Source organism: Triturus cristatus, chromosome 8 (genome assembly GCF_964204655.1).
Source record: "Triturus cristatus chromosome 8, aTriCri1.1, whole genome shotgun sequence".
Classification (NCBI taxonomy): domain Eukaryota; kingdom Metazoa; phylum Chordata; class Amphibia; order Caudata; family Salamandridae; genus Triturus; species Triturus cristatus.
In genome coordinates this window covers 1,429,135,131-1,429,156,853 of record NC_140591.1, presented here as the reverse complement: position 1 = coordinate 1,429,156,853, position 21,723 = coordinate 1,429,135,131, and the positions used below count along the sequence as shown (strand labels likewise).

At 45.4% G+C, this 21,723-nt stretch overlaps 1 protein-coding gene and 1 long non-coding RNA gene across 2 annotated transcripts in view; both read right to left on the bottom strand.

Annotated features, from left to right (window-relative positions):
• Positions 1 to 21,723, bottom strand: part of DLG2 (discs large MAGUK scaffold protein 2) — a 4,361,751-nt gene that overhangs the window by 2,874,466 nt on the left and 1,465,562 nt on the right. The window lies entirely within an intron of this gene.
• Positions 16,359 to 17,885, bottom strand: LOC146805879 (uncharacterized). The gene is made up of 2 exons (XR_014967934.1): positions 17,505 to 17,885; positions 16,359 to 16,793 (listed from the first exon to the last, which is right to left on the bottom strand). It is a non-coding gene; the product is annotated as an uncharacterized LOC146805879 (long non-coding RNA).

Here is a 21,723-nt window from a genome sequence, read left to right as displayed (position 1 = left end):
ATCGCAGAGATTTGAGAGATTCACAAAAGTGAAGCATGAATTTTGCTCCTGTGGATTACCTCTGCCCCTGTAAATGAAAAACTGCTCAGCCATGACCATGCTGTCTTCTTCAGGGTTTGTCTATATATCCTGCAAGACTGTTTATATAAAATTCAAATTACTAAAACTTGCCCGATTCAAGGTGTGCCTGCTGGCAAAATTTGCATTCTTGCTGACTGCACATCATTTCCATGCACATCTCTATTTCAGGAAGGTAGAATGACAGAGGGGAACAGTTCCTCTTATAGGCCGAGGTGATAGAGTTCACTATCCGGCTGCTGTTAGTTGGTCTAAATAACAGCAGGCGGAGAGTGAACTCTATCACCTCGGCCTATAAGAGGAACTGTTCCCTTCTGTCATTCTATGTACGCACTGGAGAGCATTGGAACAGGACCTCTTTAAATAATCAGCTCTCTTGTCCCCTCTTTGATTACACGGCCATCTCTATTTAAGCATATCCAGTTTGTGCTGTGAATGGAATTGCTCACAATAAAGGCATCCTGCCAGAATCATGAAGCGAGGAACTTCTGACTGTCCTGCCGAAACCAGGGAAGGATTCTGTGTTGTAAACACAAAAGAAGCTGCTCCCAACAAAATGACCAAAGCTACTCTAAATCTTGACTGTGAGTGCTGGCATCTTACAAAAAGTGAAGGACTGTGTTGACACAGTCCTGCAGGCCATTGTCATTACTTACTATTAACGTTATAGTCTTGGTATGCACTGTAGTTGATAGACGGACCTGGATGCATGGCCTGGTGCTGCCAGAACAGACTGGGTTTATATCTGGTAGAAAAACAGCCTGGCCGCACATGCTGAAAAGTGGTTTAAACTCCAACCTGGCTAGATGTGTAGCCTTGAAACAAATGGTTGTCTCACCTCATTTTTTATATCTCTTTTTGAATATCCCTGTATTGCTTCCGAAACCCTTCTTTGCTACAGCGGTGAGCCACCTGACCAGGCTGATTTGGGGTGGTAGGATCCCAAGTATCAGGTGGTCCATGTTTGATCCACAGGCGGTTCCTCCGCAATGGCGGAGGAGGGTCGCCACACTGGCTCAACGCCAGCAGCTGAAAAATAAGACAATATTTTTAAATTGTTTTATTTTTCGGCGGCTGGCTCTGAGCCAGCACTGTAGGGTGGAGCAAGGCCGGGACCATGGGAGGAGTGGTTGGTGCACTGATAAGTGTGGACGTGTGTTTGGACGGCTGTCTTAGGTCGGCCAAACGCACATGCACACTTAGGTTTCCCCAACCCGGCTGCATTGCACAGTCGAGTTGGAGAAACTGCTATACCTGAGCGGAGCGTCAAATCAACCCACTTAGGTCAATCCCCCACTGAGAATAGAGTGAGGGCAGCTTCTGGATTGCACATGGAGTCTGTGATGACGTCCCAGGGGATGCTGGGACCAGGAAGACTGAGGAATGACGCGGAAGGCGGTGGGCAGCTTTAGGTAAGTCTCTCTTTTTTATTATTATTGTCATTAAATCCTCCCTGCGCTCCACTTCCCACGCTCCACCCCCATCTCCTCCACCCACCCCACCACTGTTTGTTTGTGGCAGTCCCCACAGGTTAGTTCTACCATATGACTGGGTGGCTTTTCTTATCGAGACTTTGAAGTTTAATACTTGGTGTTACTGGCACACTATGCCTTATATTGGCAGTTATCCTCTCTTTTGATACCTTATGTGGTGTCCGAGGTGGAAGTGATAAGACAAGGTATGCTGGCAACATCATTATATCAGCAAATTCCATGTCCTATGGGAAACATATGCATTGTATTGTGCATGGGTAGAGCATGAAGCAGATTACTTACAAAGGTATCAATTCCAGTGTTGTAATCCTCAGAGAGCCCACTGGAAAGCAACCCAGAACTTCCTCACATTATGGAGAAAGTAGAGATAGAAGACATGGCCTAACTCTAGTGGGTTAGCTATTTCAGAACTCACAGTTCTTAATGCTAGAGCAGTTACAGACCGAGGTGCTGGCAACCCAGTGGATATTTGTACGCACAGTAGGTTGTACAATAGAGTTAAAACAAGTTACCCATCCTTCCCTGGTGAACGGAGAGAATTGATCCCACTTACGCACACCATTGAAGTAGAGGGGGTGCGAGAGTGGGTGAAAAGATTGTGCTGATGGTTTGCAAACAACAGATGCAATGTGAGGTTACCAGTGATGGAGAAATGGGCAATAGACATAGGAGAATAATGGTGGGAAGACAAATGCTCATATTGCTGTGCACAGACTGCACTAGTATCCTCTATTTATCGGTTGATACACTACAAATTTCTCCATAAGCTGTATATGGCCCAACAGCGGTAATATAAGATGAACCTGTATAGAGGTCACACATGTCAGAGGAGTGGAAACCCACATGCTAGATTCATGCTTAGAACATGGTATTGCCCAAAATATGTGATTATTGGCATGCTGTGGTGCTGAAACCTGATTAAATGCTGACCTGCATGAAACCATGTACACCCCTGTTCTGCTGCTTAGACATGTAGCCAAAATAAGGGCTGGCACTTGGGCCCAGATCCCTGGGAAGCCCATTGAACACTGGTAATTGCTTTATCTTACCCCAACCCCAGTATTCTTCCTTCCTACCGCTAGGGCCCATGGCAAACTTGCTCCGCAACTGGCTAAAATAGCTAAACTGTGCAAAAGCATGCAGTCTTCCTGTTACTCTCAGTAAAAAAAAGAATTGCGATAGGAAAGGACTTTCTCCAAGAGAGGATAATTGGATAAAAGATGCAATCTGGTGCGATCCGGTACTTAATTTGTAATAGAATGAGTGCTGGTGCCCTAAACTCTGCCGTGAAACCTGCAGCTGGTATAATAAAATGTTGGTGCTTTGAATACCAAGACTGAATAGTCTTGAATCCACCTCATGCCTCTTTAAATCCATTTCCATGCACTCTCTTCCCCTTTCACTCTTACAGGCACTTGCTTTCTCCCTCTTTGACTTATGTTTTTCCATCTTCTGTTTTCCTGTCTTTCTCTTTCTCCGTCTTTCTGCTTTGTTTGTTTTTCCAACTCTTGATCTTGGTAAATGAAGATGCAGAAAAATAAGTGCTGGTCCCCAAAAATAAGTGCAGGTGGTATCCACTAACCAATTTAGGCTCTAACTAAATCAAACACTTAGTGCAAATTTACCTCAGAGGTACACTTTTCAATTCTTCCTGATAAGAGTAATCCCAATGTTTAGCTTCATTCTGGATCAATTTGGCTCAGGAACCAAATTCCTCATTGGAGGTTTAAAAAAACATACAGATTATTAATTTACCAATTTAATATACAGAAAAAGGGCTTTCTCTATGTTTGGGCCATTAACCTGCATTCACAGATTTCATGTCTCGCCATCTCACTGTAGCCCCCCTATCCGGCTATAGACATCTTTGCTAGACATTCCATTACACTCACTCCAAGCCCATAGTTGCCTTTTTTCTATACACAAGAAACTTCACATAAAAATATAACTTGTAGTTAACACAGTGTCACTCAGATGAATGTAGCATCATCCTCTACAGTCCAGGTGGGATTACACCAAGCTCAGGATCCTCATTGCCACAAGGAACTCGTTATATAAAGATTATAAACACTTGCCCACCTTTCCTAGTAATAGATGACGCCTCAGTTGGGCCCAAACACCAAAGAAAAAGGAACTCACTTAGAAGCGTTCTTGAGGCAAATCAACTGTCTCAATAGTGCCTGAGAGTGACCTTTGAAAGAGTCCAATGGGGTAAGGGCAGCCAGCATTGTATGTGCGAGAGAACAACCAGCTACAAGCACCCCATGCATTTCAAGAGGTGTCAGTATCTCATCTGGTTTTATCATTTAAAAGGTGGCAATAGGCACAGAAATGCCCTGACAACTGTAACACGCTCTTCTAATTGCCACTGTAGGAAGAGAATTGTAGATTTTCAACCAATGTGTGCACCGACTATTTTTTACTATTGCACAATTTGTTTACTAAAACAATGTTCTTCTCCAGTGCACAGATGCAATTACTTTTTTGACTTTTCAGTGTATTCATGTAGGACACCTTCCTGGCAGACTGCGGCAAAGACTAGCAGGCTCCCATGGGAGTCTCTGGCTATAGGCTTCCTTACAAAAGAGTAGTCACCAGGACACGTAGACTTCTAGGGGCGCTGACGGGAGGCAGAGAACCGACGTGGACACGAGGGGATGGCTAGAGGTCTTGGCAATGCCTAGATGGTGAACTGGTCTTCTGTTCCTCCTGCTGCTGAGATGACCTATATATTCTAGAAATGTTAGAATGTCAGGGGTTCCAACACAGAATTATACAGGAGAAAAGAAGTTTGAGCCTAAAGTGCACCAAAGCTAAAATATTCCTAATTTAACCTACACACACTTTTTTATTGTTTTCCACAGTGTACAGTATACTATAGACAATTTTATAAATTTCAGCAGCCATACATATGACAAACAAACTTTTGTAACTCAACCCAGGTCTAGCCATGGTACATCTATTCATCGTCCCTATAACCCTTGCAATCGAGGGAGCCGACACTGTACCATTTCCAGTAGCAACTGCTTTTCATGGTAAGGACACAGGTTATAACTTCCAATCCGGATCACACATCCACCCTCTGTTACAACGTTGTGGCTGAACCACACCATCATAGTCTGATTTACAAAGCAGCGCCGACAAGCACACATGGCCGATTTACAGCTGCTAGGCGTTCACAGCAGGTGACCTAGTAGGTGTACATCCATCATTTACTACTGTGTTATTGCATGCCATGACTCTATGCAACTAAATAAAATAAAGTTTAATGCAGGTTTTGGGAAGAGGGAACATCAGAGCATGATGCGCCATGTGAGCTTGCGTGCATTTACACACTCGTCTCCAATCCTACCCATCCTGGAAATGGTTAGATAGTTTGCTTCTGCAACACTGGATCAAATCCTCTTCAACAACAGGAAGGGAAAGGGATCACACCTAACCTTGGGCGGGGTGTACAGAAAGGAACTTCTCCATGTGGAAAAAAGATCCCGGTGCAAAATAAAAACATAACAAATGCACAATTGCACATCAGGCTATCTTTCCCTTATGCCGAATTGAAATAATAATAATACCAAAAAAGTGTCACATGATAAATATTTCCAGTAGTATACTCTGCAAGCTGCAACTGACACAGCATTTTCCAGCATACTACGCAGAATGTTTGGGAATAGAAAAAAGTGTATTTCTATACTTGAGTGCAGGAGTACTTTTAGGGGCGCAGATTGACAATTCCCGTTTTGAAGATATCAAAAATCAAACAGTTTTTTTTTGTGGGAGTTGCTTTCTAATTCCATTTATGCACATTTGATAGATAGAGTACATGAAACATGTTAGTTAGAACAGGAATCCAGACAGAGTTGCAAATTATAGCCTTTTGATTATTAATGGCTTTAGAATCCTAATATTTATTCATTTGATAAATGTTCCAACATTCTGAGTTTAAAGTTGGAAATGATCCTTAGCCATCTATGTTGACATTTAATTATTTCCAGATATTGAGAATGTACTCTGTTGCAACTCAAGACTATTTATTATTGTGGAAGCATATCAAGGTATGTTGAAAAACTGATGCAAAATGAAGGTCTGAATTCACTGTACAACTATAAGAGTTAATATGGCAGTCAGAGAGGCAGACATGCTTTTGTACTTTTCTTGCATTTCAGAAAGTCTGTTGTGTGTTAACTCACGTTTTTATGGCATAGATACAGCTATACGAGCTACTAAAATAATTAACAGTTTTGAGAAATGCTGTGCAAAACTAATTAACAGTTTTGAGAAATGCTGTGCAAAACTAATTAACAGTTTTGAGAAATGATGTACATAGTAAAACAAAGTGCCAAGAAACAAACAATACAAACACCATGGCATGAGAGAAACACATGTAGAGAGGTGTAACGCTCAACGTTGGCTGCCACTGCGGTGCAGGGTAGCACCACTCCTTCAAGAGGCCTTCCTCGCAGTCCCTCACTGAGGCACAAGACACTGACAAGAGGTTTAAGCCCCATTGTCCTGATGACTGAAGCCCCAGACAGTGCAGCAAGCCAGAACTACACTGCCATTGATATGGATGGGTCAGTAGGACCGCAGACTTATCGATGCACATTTATGCAATGTGGGGATGGTGGGGACGGGAATTAAGGGGCCTTCAAAGTTCTATACATGTGGGTACCAGCCTCTTGTGTTATGCCACTAGCTATCGACCAATTTCCACTCCTATCCAATCCATGAAAAGACACTGTCCTTTCAGCATGCCAGGGGCACAAAGGAAATTGTGATCCTTTCAAATGTGGTGGGACCCCCCAATCTCATTTGCACATTAATTGCAGGAAAATGCAGTAAGCTACTTATCATAAGAGTTGCCAAAAACACAGATTTTGAGCGATGCAGAAATGCCACATCACATCCCAGAAGATATGTGACATGCTTACAAAGTGAAAGAAAGGTGGCAACTATTTATAACAAATAAAAGAACATGCAGTCACATTGTTACCACAATTTCTTCCTGCATTTCTTCTACTCAGACTCTAAATCAAACGGTAATACAGCACAGTAACATTATTACCACATTAAGGTATTACATTTGAAGTTATAGCGCTTCCATCCTCTCACTTTTTTCACTTACAATCCAGGGAGATTTTTATGTTGCATCGGGTGACCAAAATGTATCAAGGCTTAGGGATTGAAGTGTGGGACATGTAAATGAAAAGAAACAACGTCAAAACTCACAGGATGCAAAGAAAATTTCAGGTAGTTTTAAATCCAGGAAATGACGACACACCTGTTATATATCCTATTAATTCTATCAAATTTCAAGAGTAACCTTGTAGATGTAAGCACCTGAGGTACTAAATTTACCTGGAGTCCGAGCAACAAGAATTATTGGAGCATTTCTGGATATTGGTACTTCATTATTATTCAACAAGCCCTGCATGAATTATGAATATACTAATATCCTGAACAAGGTCGATGTGGCCCTTATTATGAGTAAGTTTTAATTCCCAATTCGAGCAGGAACATGAGTTACTGGTCAGACTAAAAATTACAACTGGTGCGGTCAAACACTGCTGCTTTGTTGCCCCCACCAAGATATTTCACCAGCTAAAACATAGTGAACTTTCCAGGTGGGAAACTGACCAACAATTCAGGAATTTAAGGAATATGTGACGTTACAACGCGATCAGTTACATAGCGGTACGTTAGATTGCAGTTATTACAACGCAAGTTGTTACAACGACTTGCACTAGAGGTGCTGGACATAGGAATAGTATGTTTTACTATTCCAACTCCAGCCTACGTAACAGTAAGGAAGGTGTTGGAATAGTAAAGCATACTATTCCTTAGTGTATAGCGCCATCCAGCGCAAGATGTTGTAACGACTTGTGTTGTAATGACCGCAATGTAAATGTATTGTGGTGTAACGACCATGTTGTAAAGGTCGTTCGCCGAATTTAATCAGTACATTCGGTGCAGAAACACTGATCCCCATAGTTTTTCTCCATTCCTCAAGGAACATTCAGAATGTGACTCAGAATACCATGGTACTCTACCACCTCAGAATTACTAATACCAGTGGTGATCCGGGGTGCGAGAATAGCGCATTGGTGTTCCAGCCCAACAGCGCAAGAAGGTCTTAGTCGGCTAGGCTGCACAGAAAAATGTGTGATTGGTGAGTCTAGCGTGTTGCAAACTCTTAGCAATTGTATCAATTAGGTCACAACGAATATTATAGGCTAGAAAAAGAGGATGCAAGAGAAAGAAAGAAAGAGCATGTGTGGTGTTTCTGTGGGAGTGTGTTTCGATCAGATCTTAATTTGAAACCGGTGGTTGCAGGTGGGGCCCCCGGCCACTCAGTTTTGTGAACAACACCAATTTTTCCTCAACAGGCTTTGATGCAGAGCAAGAAAGACAAAAATCACCTGAGTTTGTGTGGGGGGTGAAAAGTAAGACAGAAAAACTGTTACAAAGGGAGAAAACAAGGATAAAAAAGAACCTGAAGCAGTGATAAAGTAAAATGGATCTTCTGATGATGGATTAAAGAGGCATTAGGTGAAATCAAGACTACTCACTCCTGCTATTCAGCTCCAGTGACGGCGCCTACATAGACAGATGAAAAATAAAATGAAAATAAAACAATTTTATTGTCATTTTTTTCCCCACTTCCAGTCCGTGGAATCTAGGGTGGGGTGTGGCCATGTTGCAGCATCAGCAGCAGGGTGAGGAGGAGTGGTAGGCACTGAAAGTGTGTATGTCGGTTTGGCTGGACGTCTTAGGATGGCCAAACTGACATGCGCACTTGGATATCTCTAGGCTGTTCCTTGGACATATCAGCAGTGCTCAGAGGGCACTGCTGGAGCTAGCGTGAAGCCATCCCCCTCCAACCAATTCCAGTACTTCTCTCATGCTGGAAGTAATAGCATGAGATCAGCGTTGGTATTGCGTGGGGAGTCGGGGAGCCTGCGAGGTGCAGCACGGGAGCGGACGATCGCGGTGGTCGGCAGCAAAAGATAAGTGTATATTTTTCTAATATTTTTTGCCTGCGCAGCAGCCGTCCCTGTTCAGCTCCTGACATTCAATAGCACCGGCCGTGGGCTTTAGAGCAAAACTTGGGCCATATAAGATGAAGGCAGAGATGCAGCATTCTGTTATAACTATGTATTCTGTCACACATGAATCAAATCAGACTTTAAAACAAATGTCCCTTTTTTCGCCTCTCCAAGAGACCTACCCATAAGTAGCACAGATATGGAGAGCAATGTAGGACACGAGTACATTATGCAGAATTAGCCCTTCTTTCCTACTGCTTCACTGATGCTGATGAAGGGAAGCGAATCTTGACACACAGACTGTATTTTGAAAGACAACCTAAAACCCCAATTCCTGACAGCATGTCCTTTTGGCACGTACAGCGTTCTGTCTACCGGGAATGAATAGCGAGAAAAGGCCACGCTGTGCAATAACATTTGTTTGCCTTCTTTTATGTCTGTCATTCCCTGCCTACTGCCACACGCATTAAAAACATAAAGTGCAAGCATTGTCACAAAACGTATACAATTACATGTAGCGTGCTTTTTCAAGCACTTTACTCTGCCTGCAAAACTTACTCTGTGCATTAGCTGGTGTTTTTCTTTCTAACCTTCGCCTCTCGCCCCTGCGAGCTGTGCCTGTCGTGCTGTGCTGAACCAGGCTCCAGGACCACTTGCTTCACACAATTAGAGCGCAAACCGCAAGACGCAGCCATGCAACCAGCAGGAGGGAAATAACAACAAGAAACGTAGGAGAGATGATACAACCAGCCAGGAAACAAGGAGCAGGAAAAGCAATGAAAATGTACCCAACTGTGCATCAAACACCAGCAGGAGTGACCAGCATCGTTCCACTTCTTGACTAGACGTGGGTGAAACTGATAATTATTTCATGTGGATTAAGGGTGATTTTGTAAAAAAGTATGCGTGTTCTGTGTGTGCTCATCTGCATGAAAACTGTACGTGAGGCGCGTACAAGTGTTTTGAGATCCTCCTTGGTGTGGTTTCCTTATGGTTTTATAGAGGAGCACTGGATACATTGATCATTCATCAGGCATGCCGCTGCCGCCCACATCCACTTTCACAGTCCCCGCAAGACATTTTCTACCTCGAACTAATCTCAGGCAGGAAAAATGTATGTGATAATGGCATAAACCGGAGAAAACAAAATTCACAAAAAAAAAGTATAGCCCAATAATCCCCACCCAACATGCCGATCTGACAGAAAGTACTTGACCTATAAGGGTGGGGCAAACCCTTACCGCATCCTGTTTTTTCCTCTGAGTTCCGGTGGGGAACACCCATAGATGTAGGCTGCAGGCACCCCGCTCCTTGGAGCAGTGGTATGGGTTTATTTTTATTTTTTTGCTGAAGTCAGGACTGCTGTGGCATCCATGTCTTTGTTTACACAGTGCCGCCACTCCTACGCTGAGCATTTGGGTGCGTCAGTGTCCATTTGCATTTTGGACTGCTGCTCCTATGCTGAGCGATTGGGAGTGGCGGTGATCTTTTTTGGGTCCTTTTTAGGTCTCGCTGAGCCCAGCGCATGCGCTGACTCAGAGAGACATTTTGTATGTGAGCTTTCAAAGTGCTGCTGGCTGGCCTAGCGCTTGCATTCACGCGACCGTGCACGCGCGAACCGCTAGCCTTCAGCAGCACTTTGAAAACTTGTGCGTCATCGCGACCACTTTCTCTTTCAGAGCGATCGCGATGACTCACGCTTTCAATGCTTGTTAGGGGTGCAGACGCTCAAAGGCTGTTGACTGATCTCTCGTCCGCTACCATGGCATGGAAGGTGGGAGTTCTTGCTGCAGTCCCCACGCTCTCCACTGCAGAGGGTGACAGGTTTGGAAGGGCAGTCCCGAGCAAAGCAGGTCGCAACGTTTGTGGCTCGCAAAGAGCTCTTGCTGAAGTCCCCACGCTCTCCACTGCAGAGGGTGACAGGTTTGGAAGGGCAGTCCCGAGCAAAGCAGTTCACAAGGTTTGTGTCTCGCAATTCCGGGGAGCTGTTTTGCTAATTAAAGCCTTCTAGTTCTTTGGTGGTGTCCAGTTACAACTCGTGGAGGCCGCAGGCGACTCTTTACTGTGGTTTACATGCTGGTTGTGTTCGTATTTTTTCCTACTGTTGGGGCAACAACTGTCTTGTAAATTGAGGCGCTTGTTACATACGTGATGATGATGTAGCTCCTAATAGCCTCACACACTGCCTTTGCCCGTGGTGACGTGTGCGATTGCATCTAAAAGCAAACATAAAGATAGCTCTGCCAGTAAAGTATCTGTCGCTCAGATCTGTGCGCCACCCAGTGAGCACAGGCCACGTTCAAATCTTAGCAGACCTCGCTAAGCCGCGTTTCAGGTTGACCAAATGAGTTCTATTGGGTTTGTTTAAAAAAAAGTGACACCTGTTAGATAGTAAAGTACTAAACGGAAAGTCTGTGGGTGCAAGTACTGCGTAAGAATTGCGTTTTCTGTGTTTTGCATAGCTTCCAGTTTTCTTATGTGATGGGACTCACACTGTCACAAAAAAAGCCTCTGTGCACCAACATTGCTATGGTGAACTCTAGGCGGGATGCACACTGACTCACCCCCACCACCCGCCCCACGTTTCCTAAGTCCTGCAAGGGACCTCTCCTTTCCAATAGCTTGCACGAATGTGGTACGTGTTGACTGAACACAAGGTGTGTGTGATTCTTGGCACAGCTGATGATGATGATGCTACTTTTTTCTTATTTGGTATGGCATGAGAGCATATGTTCAAAACTGATTGTTGAGAAGATTGACGAAAGTGCACATTCTCAAGTCTTGTAATTTGAACAAGGCCTAAGATAAATATGTGCTTGCCACACAGATGTTTCTTTAGATGCATTCAAAATAAGACAGGGTTTTCAGTAATTATACCACAATAAGTGGTTCAGTGGATATTTTGAGTAAATATTGACATCTCATTGTCACATCAGTTTTCGTGAATTAGTGGTCATTCCATATCAAATAATGTATCCTGCTACTCATGTTTTTAAGTAAACATTTAGTTTTAATATACAAGGTTTCTAAGCAAACATAAGTTCTAGATAAGAAATAACGAGTACTTGGCAAACATACTATTAGAAAACAGTAGGTGTTGCCTGCTGATGGGTGCGGCAATCCAGTCTGCTACCCAAGGCAGGTGGTTGGTTAACATTGAAATCACCAGACTCAGAGTAAGACCTACATGTTTGATAGGATAACTAATAAGGGGATAATGGGGCAGAAAGGTCTGCCAGTTTTGGGGAAGGCAGCCTTGAGGCCGAATGTTATGACTGGAGAACATTAGTTTTAGAGCACTCAGGCTAGAGTGATCAGAAAAGGACAGAACCAGACAGTCATGAAACACACAATTCAAGTGTTGAGGCAATTAACTGTTGGGATACATGGAATAGGAAATCTAATTGGAGTGGGCCCTTTTATTAATCAGATATAGCACAAATATTAATCAGGCTACTAAGAATGTAATACAATACAATATTAATGATCTCTTCCTAAGCGGGTCTTCCCTCATATAACAGACTCTGATGATATCAGAGTTGATCATTTGGTCTATAGATCCCTCTCTAGTGGGAGGCGATTATGATTCACATCAGCCATTCTTCATATGTCAGTGAATGAGCAGACTTCCACTTTTCTGAGATGACGTTGAGGCGTGTTTCCCAGAATACTCAAGACTTCTTGTACAAGAGCAAGTTCTGCCGAGGCATGACCTGTAGCATGCAGTTAGAATTGCTTGCAGGGCATGTGCGCGGGCGAACGCTTGAGCAGAGGCGCCATATGGCATTCCTCTTGCTCATTAAGCGCATTGCTCGCCGCGAGCTTGATCGTGATCACTTTCACTTTTGAGTGCCACTCGAAAGACTACCACTGCCACCCCATGGCCTTAAATAGCAACGGCATCTCCTGTATTTAAAGGCTTGCAGGTACCGGTTGTGTAATTCAGTGATATTATGCAATAAACATTTTACAATAACTATGTGCAGGTCGGATTCTTCTCGAAAAGCAATCCCTTTGTCAAGCCATGACAACCCCCAATGTGCTAAACAGTTTAATATTACTAAAGTTAAGATTATAATTAACTAGTGTGCATATTTACATCTCGTAATTAAATCATGCATAACAAGACAGCTTCATAAAAGTTCAATGCATCAAGCCAGTACAGGAATCCAAGTCTAATAACCTATGATACAGAGCCACCCGATTCATCTAATCAAAACCAACGTAGACCTTCATCCGATTCGAAACCTCTGTGCTTCAATGTGTGCATTGCATTAATTGTGTTTGTAATTAGCAGAGTTAACACCCAGTCTACAGTTCTGGGATGGCAGGGTGCCCTACACACGCCTACAAACCTCGAGTTGGAGTCATATTCATGTTTTCCACGAAACACATGCCTACAGGGGTGCGAGAGTTGCTGTGGGATCTCCAACATGCTCTGCCATGCAGCATCAACTCTCTCTCTCTTTCATGCACACAAACTCTCTCTCTCTCTCCCTCTCTCACACACGCATGCACGCACACATGCACGCTCTCTCTCTCTTTCTCACACACACACAGGCACACATGCACACTCTCTCGCACACAACACACACACACGCATACTCACACATGCAGGCTCACTACCCTCTTTCTCTCCCCCCTCTCTCACACACATGCACGCACACATGCACGCTGCATGTACACATGCACATTCTCTCACTCACACACACGCACAAACACATGCACTCTCTCTCTTTCTCTCACACACACCCACGCACGGACACATGCTCGCTCTCTCTCTCTCACACGGATGCATGCACACATGCATGCTCTCTCTCCCTGTCTCACACACACACCCACGCGCACGCTCTTACTCTCTCTCCCTCTCTCTCACGCACACACACAGGCACTCACGCACACATGCATTGTCTCTTTCTTTGGTGTGTAGTGCCGAAGCACCATTTATTCCTGCTACGCATGGTAAGTCATTCATTGGTGCTTTTATTATGATACAAGGACCCCTTGCTCCCTTTCAGGCCTCCAGCACTGGTGGCGTGGTGGTGGCAGTGTGCAGTGCCAAAGTACTTTTGACTTCTGCTATGCACGGTAAGGCATTCATTGGTGCTCACTGCTTTCAATAGGGCCATGGCTTGACAGCAGGCAGGCCTCTGCTACCTGTCAAGTCTCCAGCAGTGGTGGTGCATCATTCATTCCAACTGCTCAGGGCTAGTGCCTGTTAATGATTCTCCTGCAGCTGCGGAGTCGGCAGTGGGTGTGGTTGTGAAAGGCTAGGGTGGTGTGTGTGCGTCACCTCACACCTTTTCCTGTACTACTCCACGCTCCCCGCTTGTCCCTCGTGTGTATATTGCAAAGATCCGAAAGACACAGCATTTGAAATACCTAAAAACACGAAAAGATTCCATGAGAACCGGTGCCGCGGAGCGCTTCTCCTCTCATTGATTGGATATACCCGCTCTCCCTACAACTCTCTTTCATGCACACAAGCTCTCTCTCTCCCTCTCTCACACACACATGCACGCTCTCTCTCTCTCTCTCTCTCTCTCTCTCTCACACACACACACAGGCACGCACACATGCACGCTCTCTCTCTCTTTCTCACACACACAGTCACACATGCACGCTCTCTCGCACACACACAAACGCATACCCCATCCTCTGCAATCTTTCCGGCACCAGTACTCTCCGTGTTGCTTCTGAGCCCTGCTTTCGTTATTTCCCTCCACCCGCCTTTAAAAAAAAAAGCTTTGGCACTGCTTTATTTTTCTTTATTTACCAGTACAACTTGGAGCAGTAAATAAAAGAAAAAAAGAAAACTTCACACGCACGCTGTAGGTGCGTTCATGTGTTGTGCTTTTACCTACAAAATGACACAGCTGCTGCGACTGCATAGTAGCATCTTTTTTTTACATGGGGGGTTCCTCTTTATCCATGCTCCACAACATTGCTAAACAAGCATTGGCATAGCCAATAGGTCTCACCTTTGGGACATTAAGGGTTTAGTTATCCAGCACAATATCATTGGTGCAACAAAATCAACTGTTGCGTAGCTAAACACTTATAAGGTACAAGGTTAGCCATGCAACAGCTGATGTTGTTGCACCAAGGATATTGTGCTGCAAAACTAAATACTTATAAGGTCCCAAAAGCGAGACCTATTGGCTATGCCAATGCTTGTTTAATAGATGCCAGTGCCTCTTCTGCGCTATAGCTGTCAGGGACAGCGGTCCCTCTATTTGGTTTTACGCTGCTGCTCCTGCGCCGAGTGGTGAGGAGCAGCAGGTGCTTGCCAGTGTCCCGCAGCATGTTTTACACACTGCCGCTCCTGCACGGAGTGTGTCAGATCGACGGTGGACGATACCTTGGTGGAGGGTGGCATCTTCTTGGGCCCAATCTGGGGGTCTTGGTCAGATGCAGTGAAATGCCCGGACCGCGAGCAGTTCTTGATAGTTATATGGATGCCGGATGCCGTCGGACAGCGCACCTCATCATGTAGTCCGTGTCTGTTGCCTAGCAACAATGACTCTTGGCAGTATTTAAAGTAGTAAAACCTTTTCCTCCATTTCAACAGTTGGTTTATGGTTGCAGAAATGAAGGGGAAATGCTCGGAGATGCGCAGGCATGATTCTTCTGACTCTCAGGTGTTGTCAGAGCCTACTTCCTCGCTTCAGTCTGTTGGCATGGCTCTTGATGTCCTTCAGGCTATAAGAAATAAAGCATTGATTCTGCTTTTGCAGTATCTGAGGGTCCAGTGACTAACAGGCACATGCATCAAAAAGAGAGTTTGCGAGTCCTTATTTGCGAATTTTAAGGAATCGCAAATAAAGACTCGCAAAACACGATGCAACAAAAACATTGCGAGAATATTGCGAATCGCTAAAAATCGCTAAATAAATTGCGATTTCGGCATTTGCGAACTCGCTATTAGCGATTTCGCAATTAGCGAAATCGCTAATACCGAAGTCGCTTTTTGATGCATCCTGATGACATCACAACCAGGAAGTGAGCAGCACCAGCCTCATTTCCAGTGCACAGTGTCAGGGAGAGGAGGGAGCTGGCTCTGGGAGCAGAACAGGAGTGTGACAGAGACAGAAGAGAAACTTGTGATATCAAATGGAAGCCTCACAAACAGCAGAGGAGAGCCAAACAGGCAGGAAACGCAAAATTAAATTTGCAGAAAAAGAAATTGACACCCTCATTGAGGGAGTAGTCCACAGCCATGACAAGCTGTTTGGAAAGGCATCATTGAAAGTGGCAGAGCAGGAGAAAAGGAAAATCTGGCTCCGGATCCAAAACAGGGTCAATGCCATTGGGGTGACACACCGCACCATTGAAGAACTCAAAAAACGATGGTACGACTTGCGCAGTCGGGCTAAGGTGCGCATAGCTGACCGCCTGAAGGAGGCAAAGAAGACAGGAGGGGGAACACCAACAGACACTGGGAACACTCCCATGGAGGACTTGATTGAATCCACCATCCAGCCAGAAGCTGTTGTTGGTGTGACCCAGCTGGACACGTCCGGAGCAGCAAACACATCTGAAGGTAAGATGAATGTATGTTTTCTTAGTGTTACAAAATGTAAAGGTAGAACTCGACCACAGTACAGCCCAAGTGCAGACCCTGAACATCCAGTACACAATGCGTTCAGTAGGTGAGGGGCATTATGGGAGATGTAGTCAGGTCAAGCAGTTAAAATGTCAAATCTCAGAGTAACAACCCAAAAAAGCTTAATAGAGTATAAAATCATTTACAAAGGCAGATATTTATTACTGTGCAATTAATATCACAGACATGAAATAATACAGTGTTGCACTGTTTCACCTCACAGATGCGCAACGTGTAGAAGATGTGGATAGCGATTCCCCAGACATGCAGGACACCAGCGCAGGTGAACAGATGGACACACCTGTGGTGCAAATAAATCCCTCACGTCCAACAAAGTCACGCAGGGCTACTGTTCCATCCCTAGTCACCATGGAGTGTGAAGATGATGAGGCTGATGCAACACCAGGTGGCAGCCATGGCCAGACAACTTCCATCACAAAAACACAACCACAGGTCCCCAGAACTAATCACAGAGCCCGGCGTAGGAGAGGAAGAGCACTCAGGACACAGCAGGAGGAGCAACCAAGTGATGTCTGGGGTGGTCTTGAGGGACAGATGCTCCGTATGCAGCGCCTGCAGACAAAAAACACACGATTAGTACAATTGCAAGTGGGCAAGATGGCTAGCAACATAGCAGTACTGTCAGAAAGTGTGCAGCAACTGAGCAAGGTGATGCATGAGGGAAATGTATCCCAGAAGAGACAGCATCGTCAACTAATGCTGCAATTGAAAATGTTTGCTAAATCAAACAATAGATTGGCCACGACAACTGCACTGCTGGCGCGTAGGTCTGTGACCATGCAAACTGAAATGTGCCATTGGAGCGGCGATGTGGCTAAAGCACTGGACCAGGTCACCAATGCAGTTGATTTGCTAAATGCTTCCACAATTGCGGCCAACAATTCGACGGCCGAAGAGGGTAGTGAGGGTGGCTCAAGCCTAAGTAGTGTGGCAGTTCCAGTCCGCACTGCAGGAAGACGCAACACACGCAGCAGTACCCCCGCCGCTTCCAACATAACGGATGACAATGCTGGGTCTGACAGGCGTCTGGGTGTTCGTGGGAAAAAGCGCTAGACTGGCATGTACAAGTGCATTCCACTATGGTGACGTAACCATTTATTTGGATTTGACTTTTCACAGACTGACAAGTGAATTGACATTTGCAAACCACTTATGTCCATTGCACTGGTCAGATTACAAGTGTGCTTGAACACTCATGGCAATTTTATTTAATTAAAGAATACTTTGATAGCAATAGTCAGTTTCTGTGTCATCATTACTCACCTCAGAAATAATTTTGTGTGATGTCAAATCTTCTCCTACGCCCTTCTGCTGCGCCTGCCCCTTGTGCTGCATGGTGTTGTGGCACTTGCTGGTTCCCATCCTCCGAATCGCTGTCAGACACCTCGATGTCCATTCCTCCCCTTGTCGCTATGTTGTGCAGCATGGCACATGCCGCTACTATCTTGCAGCATTGTTCAGGGTTGTACTTCAGTGCTCCACCGGTCTTATGTAGACATCTGAATCGGCTCTTCAACAGCCCAAATGTGCGCTCTATGATGTTCCTTGTCGAAATATGTGCTGCATTGTACCTCTGTTGATTGGCAGTTGTGGGATTGAGGTAAGGCGTCATTAGGTAATTACGCAAGGCGTATGCGCTGTCACCTACATGTAATGGAGCAAAGAGTCAGTGGCAGCTTCACATTGACATACGTACAATGACAGTGATAAACTATAACACATATTTACCAAGCAGATGTCCCTCTCCAAATTCTCCCCTGACAAGACGGGTGTGTATGCCACTTTGCCTGAAGATATAAGAGTCATGTGCACTCCCTGGAAATTGCGCAACAATGTCAGTGATAATGTTTTTGGCATTGCAAACGACCTGAATATTGAGGGAATGGTAACATTTCCTATTTCTATATATATATTCCTGTGTTGCAGGGGGACATATTGCAACGTGGGTGCAATCAATACAACCCAAAACATGTGGGAAACGAGCTATCTGGTAGAACTCCTGTTTGGTTTTTGCAAGGTCAAGCGCGGTGGTAGGGAACTTGATATGAGACCCGATCACGGCCATCATGGCATCAAGGAATGCTTTCAATATTCTTGAAAGTGCGCTTTGTGACACACCTCCCGCAACAGCAATGACCCCCTGAAAACTGCCTGACGCCAGAAGGTGTAGGCAACATAGGACCTGCACATGCGTTGGGATGGCATTGGTCCTACGTGTCTGTCGTTGCATTATGGGGTCCAATTCATTGATTAGATCATGGATCATTGCTGCATTGAGCCTATACTTGTCGTATATCTCATCCTCTTGCTGGCCTAGCAAAGTTATGCGGACTCTGAAGATGCGCTCATTCATTCGCCTCCGTCTCTGTGCGGCAGCCTGCAGCCTCATCCTCCTCGCCATCAGGTAAATCCCTGCCATTGTGAACAGTGCTGGCTCATTCTGGGTGTGTTTAAATGGGTTTCAGTTGGTTTTCACCTGTCTGTGATTTGCACTCATGATTACCACCTGGTTGTGATCCTTCTTATTTAGCGATCGCTAATTTGCGATTTTCATGGAAATCGCTATTTGCGATTTGTCATGCATACATTTAGCGAATCGTTGTTTGCGATTCGCTAATTGGGACACGCTAATACCGATTCGCTATTTGATTCGCAGAATGTTTTGCGATTCCTTATATTTGCGAAAAAATGGATTTTCGCAAATATACAGTTGATGCATTTCAACACTGACTTTTGCGATCGCAAACGGCCTATTTTTGCGATTCGCACCGTTTGCGATCGCAAAAAGGTTTGATGCATGTGCCTGTAAGATCCTTAGAGCTTCCTCCCAGCCTGACCTGGACTCTGATGGTTTGTATGAGGCACAAAAGGATGCTTTCTGAAGGGCACAGAACTGAAGGAGGTTCTGACCCACTTAAAGGAGAATTTGGCCTTTCCTATGATGGTTCCTCTGAATGAAGAGGAGGATTCTTTCTCGCAGTACCATCAGAAGGAGCCTGAGCCCTTCCCAATCATAAAGCGATCCAGGGACTAGAAGAAGTATCCTCATACTAATTTCCTGACTGAGATTCCCCCTCAGGCGAAGGTGGATTCTCTGATGGCAGGTCTAGCTTCCAGTCGTTCTATCATCTCTGAAAATGCCTCACCTAGCAACCAAGTTCATTAGAAGGTGGACAGTGCTGCTAAATGGGCATACTCCAGCTCTAACTTTTCAATCTGAGTAGGCGCTTACGCCACATTTGTTGTCAGTCCCTCCAGCATGACTTTCAGGCCTCGTCTGCGGAGCATCAGCAAGGGGATGATGTCAATTCACATCTACCTCTTATGGAGCTGCAGGTTTGCTTCTTGTCAAACATTACCTTTGACTCTGTCCACTGTAGCGGCCATTTCTGGTTCCATTGTCTTGGCTAGACGTCACATATAGATGAGGTCATGAAAGGCGGAGTTGTCCCAGAAGGCCCTCCTTTCTCATTTGCCCTTTGATGGGACATGGTTGTTTGGTCCTCAACTCGAAGAGATGTTGAAGAAGTCTGTGGAGGATCATAAGCTGCTGACTCCTCTGAGCCCTTTGGTGAGAGGTCATGGGTCTGGTTCCAGGCTGGCATTTGGGACTCCCCCCTTCAGCCGGTAAGGGGCACACTGAGCCCTTTCGTGAGAGGGGACGAGGCCATGGCACTCCCTCCTCTAATAAGTCCCAGCAACAGCCTGCAGGAGCCGCCTCTGCTAGTTTCACTTGAAAAGCATGACTGTCAAAGAGTGGGAGGCCGAATTGGACAATTTTCTTCAGCTTGGACAAGAGACGTCACTGATGCCTGGGTTCTTTGCATGGTGGAAGAACGCTATTCTATTGACTCATCTTCTCGGCCTCCAGATCTTTATCATACCAACCCCAACTCCTCAGAATATTCTGAAGCCCCAGGGTCTACAGAGGAGGGATCTTCGAGCTTCTCCAGAAGGGTGCCATCATCCCTGTCCCAGAGGACAAGATGGGTGAGGGGTGTTATTCTCTGATGTTCCTGGTCCGGAAGGGTTACCGCCCAGCGTTGGATCTCAAGACAGTAAAATCCTATGTCCGTTACCAAAAATTCAAGATGGTGAGTTTACAGAAGATTTTACCCCTTATTTCTGCCGGGGCCTTTCTAGCATCCTTAGACCTTTTAGATGTTCATTTCCATATCCCAGTACATCCTCTTTCTCAGAGGTATTTGAGGTTCTTTGGCCTGAGGTGGCATTTCTAATTCTCTGTACTGGCATTTGGTTGGCCTAGGCCACTAGGGTGTTCACAAAGCCCTCGCTCCACTGGTGGGCCTGTTACATGCCTGGGTGGATGCTTCTATTTTCTTACCTGGATGACTCACTAATTTCTTCCTCATCTTTCCTTAAGGCCCAGGAGGAAGTGGAGTTGGTGCGTAATTGCCTGGAGACCTATCGGTTCATTGTGAATCTCAGCAAGACCTATCTCGTACCATCTCAGGAGCTCCAGTTCATAGGAGCTCTCTTCAATACAAGGTTGGGAAAGTGTTTCTTCCACTAGCACGACAGCATCAACACTCCTGTCTGCTCAGTTAGCTTCCACAATGGACTGGTTGAGGGTTCAGGGGGACAATGTCTGCCTTGGGCTTGCAGGCATCTCTTCAATCTGGTGTATTCCCTACTGTCTGATTGGAATCTGAGGTCCCAAGATTACAATGCCTTGGAGTCAGTGTCAGCCATGATTTCCTGGCAGCTGCAGGGGTGGTTACTGCAAGAAAACCTGGTGGGGGAGTGCCCTTGGACTCACCCATGCCCTGTTCCCTGACGACCGATGCAAGCCTCTGAGGTTGGGGGGCTAAACTCTGAACTCTTTCTTCTGAAGGACTTTGGTCACCCACAGAGAGCTGGATGTCTTCAGATTGGAAAGAACTGGCTGAAGTTTTCAAACTCTTCTGCACTTTGCCCCTCTTCCTAAAGACAAGTTGGTTCTGGTCCAGACAGACAATCATGTGGCCCGGGCCTATTTGTTTCATTTGGCGGGACTCATTCTTTTGACTCTCCTGGTGGATCAGATTGGGGCTTGGACAGATGCCAACCTGTTGGGTCTATCTGTCAGGGAGGGAGAATGGGTGTGCGGATCAGCTGAGAAACCAATTCCCTCCATTGGTGTCTTTGTCTATTCTACCAAGGTTTTGCACCCTTGCAGGGAGGCTTGGAAGGTGGACTCCCTGAATTGCCGGTGGCCTCGGGATCTTCTCTTTGCCTTTTTCCTTCTCAGCAGCGTTTTGGCAAAAATCAGGAGGGAGAAGGTTTTGGTGCTGTTGGTAGGCCCTTTTTGGCCTCATCAACCATGGCATCTCCTCCTGCACAGATTGGCCATTGCTCCTCCTTGGAGGTTTCCACAGTCCCTTTCGATGCTCGTTTTCCTCATCCGTCCCACCATGCACTCAGGCAGCTGGCATTGGGTTGTGAAAATTGAAAGGAGAAGGCTAGTAACTTTGGGTTGCTC